General features: G+C 39.3%; 2 non-coding genes across 2 annotated transcripts; one reads left to right on the top strand and one right to left on the bottom strand.

Annotated features, from left to right (window-relative positions):
- The first annotated feature begins 397 nt into the window (after positions 1 to 397).
- TRNAG-GCC (transfer RNA glycine (anticodon GCC)) lies at positions 398 to 468 on the top strand. Its single transcript has one exon. It is a non-coding gene; the product is annotated as a tRNA-Gly (tRNA).
- A 290-nt stretch (positions 469 to 758) lies between these two features.
- On the bottom strand, positions 759 to 830 carry TRNAA-CGC (transfer RNA alanine (anticodon CGC)). The gene has a single exon. It is a non-coding gene; the product is annotated as a tRNA-Ala (tRNA).
- Between the last annotated feature and the right edge of the window lie 15,928 nt (positions 831 to 16,758).

Genomic DNA, 16,758 nt, shown 5'->3' with positions numbered 1-16,758 from the left:
CCCTACTCCCAAACCCTGACGAATATCTTCATGTATTTGTCTGAATAGCTAAGATAAGAAAAGTAAAAAGGGAGTGGTTGTTCTAAATTATCTAAATATCTGAAGATACAGCTAAGTAATTATGTAATCTTGCGTATACATGACAAAATTTTCACTTGCCCCTTTCACCAAGGACGACTTCGGAGGAAAGAATCTCCTCATAAGGTTCAACAGAAGTAAATATAATGAGAATTTTATGTAAATGTTAACTGAATATTTTATTATAGTTATTTAATTTAAAAAATCCATTGCTTCCTCTGATGTTGAATACATAAATTTATAATTATTAACATAAAAGAATCAGTACACACGTAAACATCTATTCTAGTAGAGCATGGACGAACCACTTTCCCCGTGAGCATTGGTGGTTCAGTGGTAGAATTCTCGCCTGCCACGCGGGAGGCCCGGGTTCGATTCCCGGCCAATGCAACTAGTAATACTTTTCTACCTTACCCCATTTTTACCATACATCTCAGAACCCCAAAAGAAGTTCAATTAAAACGTAGAAACATTGATTTTATGCAAATGGAGAAAGACAAATCAACGATAATTTCCCGTTTCACTTTTTCTTCGAGCAGTCGAAACTGTCGATTCCCTGACATTTGCCGTATTTTTCGGGCCTTTCTTTTAGACGTTTTTGGGGGGGGGCCCTAGAGTATATGAGCAAAAAGTAATGGACCACATAGTGTTCTGAGGTTTAAAAGACCACCGTGGCTGTTTGGAGATGCCGGGGATTGAACCCGGGACCTCACACATGCGAAGCGCGCGCTCTACCACTGAGCTACATCCCCCAGCCGAGAAAACTTTTTCTGGTATAGGTATTCATTCAGTCCAGCGCTAGTCCAATTGCTATGGTTAAATTTTAAGACTTTATTTTGGTGAGCGCTTCTGCGACACCCCGCTTCTACCCTTCCTACACCGCCTTAAACTGCTTCTAGGGTGTATCGGAACTCCATGCAGTCAGCGGGGTGGGCCGCAAATTTGACCAGCTCTCGAGCACTCCTGCCGGACGCCTGGAGCTCGACCAGGGATCCGGTACCCTGCGCCCTGCCAGAGGGGCGGGACGTCGGCGCGCTGAGCGCCCGCCAGAGCTCGACTCCTCTGCGGGCTGACTGCGCAGGCGGCCCGGAACGCAGAGGTGGCGGGCGGAGCGTTCAGCCCGCCGCTTTGCTGCGGGGTGGAGCCCCGCCTACGACGCCGACTGAGGGGCCAGCAGGCGGGCAGAGCCACGGACGCTGCCCAGGGACCGCAAGAGACTTGCTCCTGAAGCAGAGCGGTGGGGACCTTCTTTGCTCACCCAAAACCCTTTTGGATTTACCTGTACACCACCACGCCCCCCCCCCCCCCGCCCCGTCTCAGGAAAACGACGTGTTCACGCCAAATCCCCATAAACTGGGTTTTGTAGGGATTACAGCCAACTCTTGGAGGTAAAAATGACTTCACAACATGTTCTTTGCGTGGGGCCCAAACAGAAAGAAACTGACACCGATACCCTCTTTGTAGCTTAATCTTGTACAAATGATAAAGTCGAGGCGAAGTACCTGCTCAAGATGCACTCTGCTCGGTGTTTGATATTTACACCTTGGGCCCATCTGACTATGTTGTGATAGGAATGTAAGTCACTTAACAGCTACTTTATTGTCCTCTGAACCCTTCCTAACTAACCGCACCTAACTTAATGCACCAGCCCCAAATGAAGAAATGTACCTCGAGTCCTGTTGCCTTGGAAATTGCCTCTCCAGTTGTTTGAGTGTTGGGTCATATGATGAGCTAACTTACATTATAATGAAATGATGTGTGTTTGACCCTTCCCAGTGCAGTTTAAACTGATACCACCCCAGGGAAGTGAAGGCTGACAGAGAGAAGCCTCAGACACCCTGATGGGAAAGAGCAGGGGAGAGATTTGGTGTCAGGGGAGCTGGGCTACCTTCACTTCCAGCTGACCTGTAAGGCTGACCCAGCAAGCAAACGGTGAGGGCCTAGAATTTCCACTGCTCTCCGTTGCAGCAGAGCACCCCTCGTAAATGGAATAGTCAGCAGGCCAAAAGCCAGAGCAGGAAAGCAGAAGTTTCAAAATAACTCTGGGTAAACCACAAGTTTCATAATCAAGTCCTAGATGAAAAATAAATGTTACTGTTTGCTTACAGTAATTTCAACAAATAATGGCTCATAATCAGATTTTGTTTTTAATGAGAACAAGCCACATACTGATCTAATACAGCTATAATACAGAATGTTAAAAAAAAAAAAAAAAGCCACGTCAGTGGACAGTCATTAAGGAGCTCTACTCCAAACCAAAACATTTCCAAAGCAACCCCTGCTTTCCATCCAGAGGCACTAGAACACGAACACCTTCAGCTGACTCTGAGTCGGGAAACAGAGACAGAACCATTTTTCATCAACCAGGGTTTTCACCAGTGCAAATTACAACTGCGGTATTCAGTTAATTGTAAAGGAAGCACGTTTGCCTTTGGTGACCTCATCTTTGACATCCTCTTTAGGATCCCTTCCTCACATTATGGCTTATTTCTCCATCACCTGAGGCACTTCTTTTCTGGGACTTTGTTCTCAGGCAAGAACCTTTGTTCTTAAGGTTCAGAGCTAAGCCTAGAGAAGGCTTCTTTTAAATTGTTCACCACTCCTACCAGTCCAGGGCCTAACTTGGTGCATTTGATAAAGAAAATGAAGCCAAGCTCTAAAACCAACAGAGAATGTGAAATCGATTTACTGGTCTGGCATAACCCAAGAGAAAGACGGCTTTTTCAGCCATTGTGGTCGATGGGAAAGGTGAAAGAGAAGGCACATTTTTGGATTAGGGAATACTTCTTGAATCCCATCTATTCTATATGCAAATAAAACTGCCCCAGCTCTGCTTGCAGATGAAGAGAGGCTGACCAAGTGTCCAAAATTATGAAGTATTAAAAAGTTCAGTTCTATCTTCCACCCTCAGCACATCTCTCTTGGTTGGGGACAAATTTCCCCAATTCTCAGTCTCTCTCTCTGTCACACACATCGTGCACACGTGCATATGCACACACACACACACACACACACACACACACACCATTCACAACGATTGATCTTACGTCCCCACTTTGAGGCAGGTAACTTTTATCTCTGGTACTGCTTCCACATTTCCTTTCATGTTCTTGCTTCAGTTCATGGCAATCTTCGTCCAGCAGGTATACAGCATCTTTCCCTCTAAGCTGGCAACGAGTTAAGATGTTTATTCCCAGTTCAAGCAGTAGTTCTTACTCCTGTCTGCACATTAGAATTACTGAGAGGGCCTTTGAAAAATGCTGATACTTGCTTGAGCCCCCTCCCAAGCCAATTAAGTCACAATCGCTAGGAGTGGGTCAAGGTATCAGTACCTTTTTTTTTTTTTTTTTTTTCCCCCCCCGTACGCGGACCTCTCGCTGTTGTGGCCTCTCCCGTTGCGGGGCACAGGCTCAGCGACTAATAGCTCAGGGGCCCAGCCGCTCCGTGGCTTGTGGGATCTTCCCGGACGCGGGCACGAACCCGTGTCCCCTGCCTCGGCAAGCGGACTCTCAACCACTGCGCCACGACGGAAACCCGCGCATCGCTCTGTTTTTAAACTCCCCGGTTGCCCCAGTGTGCAGAAGCCCGAGAGCCACTGCTTGAGGCTATTTTCATGATAACAGCAGATGTCTAGTGATGATTGTTAACTAACCTCATTGTGTTAGTCATTTCACAAAATATACATATCTCAAACCGTGGTGTGCACCTTAAACTAATACAATGTTAATTATGTTGCAATAAAACTGGGGAAAAAAAAAAACCCAAGAGATGTCTATCACCAGTCCAGTGGTTCTCAAATGTGGCTGCACAGGAAGCACCCAGCAAGCTTTAAAAAAAATTCTGATGCTTGAATCCCATCCCTAAATATACTTATTTAATTGGTCTGAGGGTGGTCTGCGCATAGGAGTTTTTAAAGGCTTCCCAGGTGACTGTAACATGCAGCCAAGGTAGAGAACCATAGCGTTCCAGTAGGTACTTTCTCAAGCTCTTCACCTAGTTATGTGAGCACCCGAGCCTACCAAAATTCTGACAATGGAGGACTCACTGCCCAGGGCCCTGCACATTGGGAAATGAGCATTGCTAGAGGATGAAAGAAGCTAACGCATTCCAACTTCTCCCTATTTCCCTTCATATAAAATAAAACTGGTGGAGGCAGGTGTTCACGTGCTGAAAACAAACATTTCTTAGCTTCACATATCCTGTCTCCTCTACCCCATCCCCACATTACATTAATGGGTTCCTCCGGTGACCTGTCCCTGCTGACTTGCTGGCCGTTAGAAGGGCTCAAAATGAGACTAGGAAAGGATGGGAGCAGGGCAATCAGCACTTGGCACCTGGGAATGCCCTGTGCTTGTGACTTCCTGGATGAAAAAGGACTGAATTGCTTTACTCAACACTTAAAGGTACAGGCAGCTCTTTGAAATACATTATTTTGCTCCTCAGGGTCATAACTATTAGTAATTCTTCATCACCACAGTTAATTATTAATAACAACCCAAGGGCCAGAAAAGCTACTGGTTACATTTAATTCAAAGGAAGTTAATAAACATTACTCCTTTCACTAGTATCCCAAAGTGAAAAATTATAGTGATCATAATTTGACGTATTTATTGAACAGTGTTAGATTCTACTTGGAAAGATGCAAATTCTATAATTTAGATTCTGGTTACAAATAGATGGAAACAGAAGGAGGTACATATTCAAGATGACACTGAAGAGAGAAAAGATGTTACAAAAAGTCCATACTTCTGGAAACTATCAATGGTCAGTTTAAGAAAGAGTGTTGTAAGGCTGCAAGGAGAAAAAAAAAAAAATCTATCTGTATGGGGTATGAAAGATTTTTCCAAATGTAGATTATCTGCTCAATGACAGGAGTCTCTGTAGTCTTATACTGGCCCATTCACAAAAGCAGGAAATAGGATCTATTTTCTCTTGTGTGGGTCTCTGACTGAGGTCTTATTTTACCAACTAGCTAGCCCCCTTGAGATTAGATATTGTATTTTATTCTATTCCCCATAGCACCAAGCACTCACTGAGTTCTACTGAGGCATGTAATACATCCTGGCTTTACAATTTCAAGTGGGAAATTGGCTAAAAGGGTGTTTAAGGGTAAATGGACATAAAAGATTCTATTGCAGTGATGAAGATATTCTAAAACTGGATTATGGTGATGGTTGCACAACTCAGTAAAATTACCCAAAATTACTTAATTCGATAGTTAAAATGGTTGAGTTTTATGGTGTGTAAATTACCCTTCAATAAAGCTTCAAAAGAGGGGGATGTAAGGGAATGGAATGTGTTAACAATGGAATAGGATTAATGTGACAGTGAGAAGTTACACATACAGATTGCACAACTTATCTGAAAAAGAAAACAAAATGATGCACAAAAGAGGAAAAGTGGAGAATAAATGATTTCCTGTGAATGTAGAAAGAAGCAAACAGTGGTTACATAGATAGGGAAACTACTGTTTCCAATAACTGTTACAAGAATAGGGAAGAAGCATTTAGATAAATGTGTGGAACTTCAGAAAAAATTCCATTGCTCTGCAAATATAGATGTATATATTGCATAAATACAATAATAATATATAACATATAATACATATATGTGTTAAGAGCTCTGTACATATTTGTTAATGTAAAACATCTCTGATATTAATTCAGTAACTATTGATTGCCTTACGGAAATAGCGATTACAGGAGAAGGAGGTGTCCATGATGATTCCCAGTATTCTGACTTAAACAATTACGTGCACCGTTGTGTCATTCAATGAAACAGAAAACACTGGAGGGAGAGGGAGCTTTAATTCCATTTTTATTCTGTTCAATTTAGGGTGCATTCATCTCTCCAAACGGAGATCTTAAGTAGATACTTAGATGATGAATTTGGAGACAAGAAGAGAGGTTTGGTGTTGAAATATATATTTGAGAAGCACTGGTATAGAGAAAACAAAGTCATGGATTGGATGAGACTATTTAGGGAAAGAACAGGGAATGAGACAAGAAGGGACTGAGGGTTTAGCATTGAGGAACTCTAATACTTAAAGACTGAGAAAGGAGAATGAAAAGGAACAGCCAGGGAGACAGAAGGAAAACCAGAGTAAGATTTCAGGGATCCCAACTGGAAAAGAACGTTTCAACAGGGAGATAAGTTTAAAAACACTACCACCTGAGAAATCAGGTAAAATTTCGATGATTTAAAATGTCCCTTGGATTTAGTGACATGGAAGTCATTGTTTAATTTTAATAATGGTTATTTCACCACAAAATCAAATGTTAATTCTTCTAATATATGCCATGCAATTCAGTTATTCTCTCTGGGAAGTTTTTCTATCTTTCTTCTAGTGGAAGCTCTTTCATGCTCTCTACCTTTTAATACCTACCTTAAAGAAACTATTTCTTTTGAAGCAAATTCATCTGGAAATTAGTGAGATCCAAGGAATCAAGAAAGAAAAAGAGACACAACTACCTTTAGTCATAGGAGAATTTTCAAATACGAAAGATTCTTCTTTTTTAATTTCCTTGTCTTAGAAAAGGTCACATGTATTCATTTTACTCATTCACCTATTCAGTGAAGATCTGTTGATCACCTACCACATGCTAGGCACTGTGCTTGGAACTGGGGATAAAAAAGTGACAAAGTTAGTCCTGCCCCCAGCCTGACTGTACTTAGGGGTAAGCGAGGAAGCAGTGAATATAAAGAAAGCATTGACAGTACCGTAAAGGCTATGGTAGAAGGAACTAAGAATTCCATGTGAACACCCAAGAGGAACACATAATCCAGACTAGGGGATCAGGGAAGGTTTCTGTGGAGACTTGAAGTATGAGTAGCAGTTAGCCTACTGAGGATGGATAGGGATAAGGATGAAGAAGAGCAAACTATGCAAGCAAGAACAGAATATGCAATGACCTCGAAGCCAAGAAGATCATACACCTCTCAGGAGTAAAATATATGTAGTGGGGTGTGTGTGCTGTGTTGTGGAATATGACAAGGAAGAGAGGAAGCTGGAAAGTAGACAAGGTCCAGTTTATGCAGGGTCTTGTAAATATCGTAAAAGCATATAGAGCTGTGAGAAACCATGCAGAGTTCTACAGAGGAAAAGAACGTGAGATTTTATTTTTAGAAAAAGCATTCTGGCTGAAATTTATAGAACATATGGAAGTAGGTCCCAACAGGAAGCAAGGAGACCACTGGAAGCTTCCTTCTGGCATCAAGCAAAGAAATGATGGGCTCAGGCAAGAGATGATGATTTAGAGGTGCACTATCAAATATGGTAGCCACTAGCAACGTATGTCTATTGAAATATGGCTAATCCAAATCGAGAAGGTAAAATATCTCATTAGTAGCTTTTTTCATGATGACTACATGTTGAAATGATAATATTTTAATATATTGGATTAAATAAAATATAGCGTTAAAATTAATTTCTCTTTCTTTTTACTTATCGTTAATAGAAAATTTTTAATTTTACACATGTGGCTCACATTATAGTTCTATTGGACCACACTGATTTAGAGACTTTGCATGGGAAATGGAGGAGGAGAAAATTGAACGAATAAAGAGATATTGAGGAAATGGGTTTGGCAGAGCTTTTATATCAATTGGATATGGGGGATATAAGGAAAAGAAAGGAGTAAATGATTCCAAAGCTTCTGACTTGAGCAACTAAATGAAAGAATGGTAGATTGAAGAGGGTCCAGGGATAAGAAACGTTTTTTGTTTTGTTTTTAATTTAAGGGAAAAGAAGATTCAGTATGTTTGAGTAAAAATATGGAGTCAGAAGAGAGGGAGACAACAAAGATATGTGAAGAATATCTTAAAAGTCTCCCTCAAAGAAGACATGTCTACCTTCTTGAAGCAAGAGAAAAGTGTGAACAGATGGGTTCTGGCATATAGTTAATTGTATAGATTTGGAGGTAGTAAATTTAAGACATTTCCATGAAAAAAAGCTTCTATTTCCCTTTGCAAAGAAGAGAGTCCATACACATGGCCTTATTAGACAAGTTATTGTGTGTAAAGGGTTGATGAAAATGGAAAAAGTCTAAAGGAGCTGGAAGGATTTCCAGGCAGCACTGAAACCCAGATGAGGTTAAAGAGAGAAACGTGGAGAGCCAGTGGTCAGCAGTAGGCACAGAGAAAGGGGAATGCCAGATTGCCTGGGCAGAGATTCGAAGGTGCCCATGGTGAAAGGACAATGGGGCCAGGAATTTGGGAATCGACAAGAGTACAACTGAAGAGATGAACATACAATCTAAGATTTTCCTAAACAGTAATAAAGAGAGGAACGGGTTGACCAGATGCTTGAAGAATTCCTTGAGGTCAAATGAGAGAGCTGTGCTCAGTGGGATCTTTGGAACAAATATTTCAAAGATGGGGAAGTTCAGGGTGATGACATCGCCATGGGAATGGGTATCTAAGGTAGAGTGGAAGTGGTTAATAAAGATGAGATGATCAAGGAACTGAAAGGCTTGAGATATTCACAGGGACATTAATTCACCTCAGGAAGATGGTGGGGTCTGGGTGGAGCAGGCCATGAGCCCAATGCATGTCTTTAAGGAACGGAGACAGGGAGGGGTGGGGATTGGTGAGAGGAGAGAAGTAGATTTATAGTAATTATCCAATACATGTTCGTTTCTTTTAACAGTTCACCTACAAATTGATAATTCTATTTTGTAATTTCACATCAGAATAATATTCCATTCTTTCCACAAACATATGGAAACACCATATATCTACTTTCTCTCTCTCTCTCTCTCTCTCTCAACATACACACACATTCACAGATGCTCCCCACTGCTGATGTACATTAATCCAGTTTTTTAGACAAAACTGTTACAGAAATTGGGGGTAAATGTGTTAAGTTGTGCATTTTCTTTTTGTGATACAGATAGAAAAAAAAAGATGTACAGTTTCTTAGCATCATTAATAATAGAAACTTCATAAATGTGCTCAAACAATAGCTTCTAAAGGTTAGAGGCAGGCCATGCTGGTATATGCTGAGGAAGCATCTTTAGACAGATTTTTATAGTGAAAAGAATGCTGAACTAGGAGTCAGAAGACCTGGTATCCAAGCAGATTGTCAGTTATCAGTTAGGTGTTCGGGGCAAAACATTTACCCTTGCTGAATCTCCACCTTCTCATCTGTAGAAGACAGGTGGCTTTTACAGCTCCTGCAACTCAATAGGGTTTTTGTGAGGATTCAGTAAGAAAATGTACTGAAAATTCCTTTGTGGCCTGATAAATACTCATATAAGTTATCTGAGAGGACTCCTGACCTAGTTCCAGTAAAAATTTATCACAGTTCCTACAGTACTGATAATATTCACATTCATAATGGGGAATTATGAATTGAATCAAATTCATGATTGCTGAAGGATGGTTATACTACTTGTTTACTGATTATTGATAATTCTGAACTTTTGTGGGATTTCTTTTCTTGTTTAGAGGAAGTACCAAAATGTAGCACCTCTTTTAGATTTCCCTAAAAGTGTGGACCTTGGGTCATCTCACTGGAGTCACCTGAAATGTTTGTTTAAAACACAGTTGCCTGGACTCAGCATCTAAAGATTCAGCCCTTTGGGCTAAGACTCAAGAACTGTATCCAGGTGTGACGCTACACACTATAAAAATTTTATAACAACTTTGTTGAGATATAATTCTCCCATTCATGGCGTACAATTCACTGGTTTTTGGTATAGTCACAAAGTTGTGCAACCATCACGATAAAATTCGAAGCCTACTGGGTTAGTTAAAAGTTTCATGGAGATGGCTGCTCTGTGGTCCAGGTATAAAGAACCCTCCCCCACCCCCAAGGATAAAGACAGATAAAAGACAGAATCATCGCACACCATCAGACCTGTATGCTTTCTGAGCACTGGTGCCCTCTGCTAAACAAATGTTCTGCATTTTAAAAAAGGGTTAGGAGACAGTACAGAGAGAATGCTATTGCTGCATGGCCAAGTTGCTGAACCTGTGGATCAGAAAGCGTTCGCAAGGGGAAAGAATCACGATTAGGCTAAGGTTCCTCAGCTCCTTTTAAGGAGAGCTCTCTGATCTAAAGGTCTTTTTCTCTTAAGGATTCAGGATCAATGCAACTTCCTAGTATCTTTTGACAGGGCATGTCTTTAATAGCTTATTGACATTTTCAGTTTGTCAGCTTCTAGAACTCCATTGTTGACTCAGTTCCATTTCTGTTTAATTAGAGGGGACAGACTTTTAAACAAAAACACTTCATTGTTCCGGTAAACGGTAACCTAAATGGTAAAGTGTGAGCCAGAAACACCCATGACTTTAGAAGGAGTCACAACTCTATTTAGGCTGATGTTTTAAGAATTTTGCAAAGTACTTTTCTTACTCTATGGGGAGAAAAATGTTCTGGAGAAGCATACTGGGAAAGCTAGGTAAGTTTCTTTTCTGGTTTTTGCAGAGAGGGCTTCTTATTTAGTTTTCAGTGTAGTAAATTTCTTGAGCATCATATTCACTTCTGAGTATTATATATACATACACACATATACATGTATACGTATATGTATACACACGTATACATGTATACGTATATGTATACACACGTATATGTATACACACGTATATGTATACGTATACACACGTATACATACGTATGTATGTGTGGGTATGTCTGATACATATACATACACACCCCTAGGCATCTCTTCTCTTCTGTTAGAACTGATAGTCACTCTAGGGAGGTCATATCAACAACATCTGAATTTGATTACGAGGCTTAAAAACAACACCAACAAATCCCCACAAACTCTTATAGAGGGTTTAGACCAAACCTTCCTTTTCATAGATGAGAAAACTAAGGGTCCGACAGTAACTTTGAATTCAAATACACTTTCCTGTTTCCTTGGAGTAGGTAGTCATACCTCTAGAGGAAGTTTTCTTGAATTAAAGTTAAGGACTCAATGAAATGTGATTTTCAGGGTAAACTCTAAGAGCTGTAATGAAGTAAGCCCTAGTCTCGGTTAATAGCCAAGTGTTCTGTTTTCAAGATTACGACATTAAAATGAAAGAGTGGAAGTTATGTTTTAAAATTGGGTGTTTTCCTCTGCTGTATGCAAAGACTGTCAATTCAGTATAAAGTTCAGCTCAAACTATGCTAATGGTTTCCGAATTCCAGAGACCTCTCTGGAAACATTGTTCCCTCTCTGGGAACAGCTGGTGATGTGTGGCAATAACCCATCTTAGTTTAAAGCATGGGTCCCCACATTACCCTTGTTTATACGTCTTGAAGCAGCCCCTAGTTCCAGGAAATACTTTGTCATCATGCACTTGACAATTTTTGGTTGCCATCAACCACGTCACAAACTTAACACTCAGTTTTCCCAGTCAGTCTTTCCAGGGACCTAACTCACCTCTGTCTGTTTGGGTTTCCATGCTGACATTTAGAAAAACAACAGACACTCGACTCATAAAGCCCTTTCTCTATATTCATGCTAATTTTAATATTGACTTTCTCCTAAAAGCTCCAAAATATTTTAAGGATTTTTTCTCTCTTTTTTTTTTTTTTACAAGATTCAGCTTCCAGCTTGTATTTTTTAAGTGCTTCCAAATTTTTTCTTAACATATGTTGCACAAAGTCTGTCCTATTAACAGAACCACTCCTCTTCCAAATAGTATAAAAATCCAAAGATTTAGCCTTTCAGCGAGCATTTCTAGGTTGTACCATTAATTTGAGCTTTGTCTTTAGCTCAAATCAATTTGTTTAAATTAGGTTCTCCCAAGTCTCTTATCTATGATCATCAAAGATTTGGAGTTCAAATCCATTTCTGGAACACCACTTTGGTGTTTTATCTGGATGGGGACACATTTCTTTGTACTCATGAGGTCAGTGAAAGATTTTTAAAAAATGAACACAGCAGGATAACATTTGCTTCTAACATTTTTGAGCAGCTCTCCTTTCTTCCTCTTTTCACTCAGAAAACTATGTAAAATCATAGGATTTGATAATTATGTGTAACAAAGTAAGAATTTTAGAGAGGCATTATTGTGTGTGATTAAGCACTTTGATGCTGGAACCAGATTGCCTGGGATTGAATCTTAGTTCTCTTACTTCCTACATTAACAACCTTGAGACAATTGCTATCCTTCCTGTGCCTCAGTTTCTAAACAGGAATAACAAAATCTAAGTGGAGATTGAGTAGTAAATATATGCAAAGCACTTAGAACTGGACCTGCCACATAGAAGTAATAAATGTTAGATATTTCTACATAACTGAATTAAATATAATAAAATTCATAGATTAGTTACCAGGAACACAGGAACCATCAGGAACCATAGCATTTGGAGGCTATACACACAAGATCCCTGGGATACCTAAACAGGAAAATTCTGGGAGGAATTTGAGAGAAGTTCCTTACTTTTTACTTATGGCTTTGAATTTTTACTTTATTGTCTTATTTATTTATTGCCTTGAGGAATATTAATTATTTCCTTGGATTTCAACTTGCATCATAAAGAAATAATCCTTTGGGAAGAGGTATTTAAGGACTCCTCTATGGCTGTTACTGTGATCATATTCCAGTTTGATATCCATTTCATGATAGGGTTGGGATCTGAATGAAACCTTTTCCAAATGATTTTGACGAATCAGAGCCATCATGATCTTGGAATTCTTCTGTAACAAAGGCACCAGAAAAAACTGGAGAAGTCTGCAGGGCAGAGAGGGCAGGAGGGTTGCTTTCTCCCACCCATTAGGAAGGTCATTCATAAACACTAACCAGATCTCCCATAGACTTGTGGCAAGGCTAGAAGCTGAAACAAATATTTAGAGTGTAATTTAGGAAGATTAATTCTTAGATAAAGGCAATGATCCAGCTGTTACATAGAAGTTTCTGCTTATAAGCTTACTTGACCATTGTTGAAATACTCAAGCTATTCACAAGACTTCACTTGTTCATTAAAGGAATAGTCAGAGACCATGATTTAAGAATTCTCCATTGGAGAATGGAGATTAAATAGATTTAACTCTTCAATGGGAATAAAATATAGTACAATTTACTATGCAGGTATATATGCCTGTGAATATGAAGAGAATAGTGATGTTCTTAAAGATTAGGTGCCTAAATAATGATGGAGACTCATTTGGGATATATGAATTCAAATTCCGTATGTTCTATGCCCAGGAATTCAGCAATTTTTCATTTGCTGTCTTCTGTCGTTCTCCAGCCCTGCCATCTAGGTAAACCTCACCTTCCTGAGCAGGTTTCAGGACTTTCATTTCCTTCTCATCTCCTTCAACACTTGCATTATATCAGGCTGTTCACTCAACTGTACTACAGCTTTACAACAGTATCCTAACCCTCCACTCAACCTCTCAAGATGTCATCAGATAGGCTGTTGGCAGTTCCATGGGTGGCATGGGCCATGGACCTCCCAAAGGCAAACATCCTATGTATGTTCAGCTACAATCCATGCCTCCAGATAGGTTTACAACTAAAGCCAGAGGGCGGGCTATCTGTTCTGGGAGGCCCAGAGGACTATGCAGTGGTAGGAGAAAGGCCATTGTGACTCCTGACTTAAATATACGCTCTAGTATAAATGCACAACTTATACCTCACCCGCACTCTGCATCTTTCAAACTAATTGTTGGGCTTGGCCCTGCAAATATAGAAATGGATGAGACCTGATCCTATCTTTAAGGACTGTATAGCCCAGGAAATTGACACTCTGAGACAACAGGGTTAGAAAGAAACAAAACAGCACTTGTATTTGAATAGAGAATGTCTCCAAAGTGCAGAAAAAAAAAAAATACTGAAAAATTGAAATGACAATTAAATCAGCTGAAGTAGTTTTTTTTTGCCTATAAAATGACCAAGTCAGACTATAACAACATCCACTCTGTAATAAAAGCTAAAGCTTCACATATATGTCAGCTCCTACAGAAAGGGTAAACACTAGCCTTTGTGGCTTTGACATTCTGAAATAAGGAGGGTTAAAGTAGTTATATAGATCTACAGAGATTTTAAAGTAAGAAATTTCCAGATAATTAAATGATTCAGCTTTTTACTGGCCTTTAATTTATAATCTCACTTGTGAATCCATGGAAAGGCTGATTTAAAAATTAAGACAGCTTTTAATTAGGATAGATCATTAAGCAGGACCATTTGTATTTGATTCAAGGAATCCTTGATTACAACATTGTTACATATTTTACCCTAATCTCAGAAATGTGTCAATATGTATGTTAAAGTAACTTTCACTGTTTATTACTTTTAGACTATCAATAGCATATAACCCAAAATTGTCTAAATTTATGATTTTAATAACTAAAAAAAAAAGTCTCAGAAGCACCTAGGCAGGCTGTACAGAAAGGAACAAAAAGCCATCTTCACACCTGTACAATAACACCTTCCCAAGACAACGGAGAAACATCTGAAGAGATTTAAAGAAAAAAATAACTAAACTATTTACACCTGGACAAGCTGTCTTTCAGGCATCAGGGAACAAGGAAGAAATTCTTAGGTGTGCATTGTCTCAGAAAATAAGGTACCGTGCAGTTATAATCTGGAGAACTCAGAGATGATTCAAAATTAAGATTTAAAAAATGCAGAAGTAGTGATATGAAAGAACTTGCATAGTTTTACTTACATAGTGTGGCCTTCTTTCATTAATCCCATTGAAAATGTGACATCAGATCAGTTCTGCAGACTTGGAACAATCTTAATCTTCAGTGCTTCCCTAATCTGTTCTTTCCTCTTTTTTCTTTCTCTTTTCCAATTACCTGAACATGAATGTTTATTTGCAAGTCTGTACCTCTCAATTTATAATGAACCTCTGTCCGTGTTTAGTGACAACCTAAAATAATACCTGTTGTTCTCCAGTTTTATCACTTGTTTAAAAATGATAAACAACTCTGGTTAATGATTATACTTGTTTATCTCTGATCCTTCCAAAATATCTCACTAAAATAAACATAAAGGAATAAAAAAAAGGTAAAAACTCACAGGAGGAAAAATAATGTGAGAAGAAATGAGTGAAAAAAGGAGGTCAACAAATTTGAAAGAAGGAAAGCAGATGGATGACTCCTGAGAAGGCTTAGGAATATACCAGGTACCTAAAAAGCTGGGAATAGTGGCTGGAATTGAAAATGGAAAGAACAGCCATTAGCCTCTCATATCTTCATGCCACACTACCCAGTGACACAGCTACCCACACACATGACCACCCCATCTAGGGAGCTATCACCCTCCCAGGGAGGTTCTCGGTTTATGGATGGATCTCCTTCTATATTTGGCAAGAACCAGAGATTCATTTTCCAGAAGAATTAAACTATAGGGAACCCACACTAAGACAAAAGAGAATGGGAAGTGAGCCCCTGCAAAAATAGAAAACAGGGGGAATATATGAAATTCCTGTAAAATATCAAGACATCTAAGTTCTATTCCCTGTTCTGTACCTAGAAGAGATCATCAGACAGGAAATTGGAATGTGTGGTAGGCAGAATAGTGACCCCCCCCCAAAGATGGTCCTAATCCCCCAAACCTGTGAATATGTTATGTTTCATGGCTAAGGGGAATTAAGGTTGCAGATGGAATGAAGGTTGCTAATCAGCTGACCTTAAAGTAAGGAGATTATCCTGGATTATTTGAGTAGCCCAAAGTAGTCAGAGTGTCTTTTAAATACGGAAGACGGAGATAGAAAAGTAAAAGTCAGGGTCAGAGTTATAAGATATGAGAAAGACTTGACCAGCCATTGCTGGTTTTGAACATGGAAGGAGGCCATGAGGAAAGAAATGTGGTCAGCTGCTAGAAAGTGGAAAAGGCGAGAAAACCAATTCTCCTGTAGACCTTCTAGAAAGAAAAATAGCCTTGATTTTAGCCTAGTAAGACCTGTTTTAGAATTCTGAACTACAGAAGTATCAAATAAATTTGTGTTGGTTTAAGTCATTGTGGCAATTTACTACAGCAGTCATAGAAAATTAACACAAAGGATCTGGCCCAAATAAAAAGCCAACAATACTGACATTTGGACAGCTAGGTCCCTCTCCTTTCACCCTGCAGCAGTGAAGCCTCAAATCGGCCACATCCCTCTCACTTCACATCGCCTCACTCGCATACACATGCACAGAGCCTCCAATTAGCATACAGAGCTTCCATCTAGAACCTAAGAGACAGCCCACTATCCCCAGGAACGTGAATGCCACCTCCAAAATACAAAATAGGAGTACATATTTTTAAAAGATAAATTTGAATGCAGAAGAAACAGAAATGTGGAGGACAGAAAAATTGTGCTTAAAATGTATAATTAATATAATCAGAAAACTAAGTGACATATTGTGTCCATAAATCAAGAAGAATATGTTATTGAAGAAAAAGAAGTAGAGAGGAAGAAAAGAATAAAAGTTCACAGAAATTAAAAAGCATGTCAGCAGAATTTTTTAAAATTAGTAGAGTGTTTAGGACATATAGTTGGGGAAGTCAGCCAGAGAAAATAATATAAAAGGCAAAAAGATGAGCTACAGGAGAGGAAAAATAAGAAAATCAAGCATGCCAATACAGGAGATACAAAATCAGAACAGTAAGAATTTGAAAGAGAGAGAGGCAAATTGATAAAAAGAAATGATCAAAGAAATAATATAAGAAAATATCCTGTTACTGAAGAACATGTTTCTGCAGAGTTCTTGGTACAATGAATAGAAAAAGACAGACATCAAA

Source organism: Phocoena phocoena, chromosome 7, assembly GCF_963924675.1.
Source record: "Phocoena phocoena chromosome 7, mPhoPho1.1, whole genome shotgun sequence".
Classification (NCBI taxonomy): Eukaryota; Metazoa; Chordata; class Mammalia; order Artiodactyla; family Phocoenidae; genus Phocoena; species Phocoena phocoena.
This window is presented reverse-complemented; position numbering and strand designations above follow the sequence as displayed.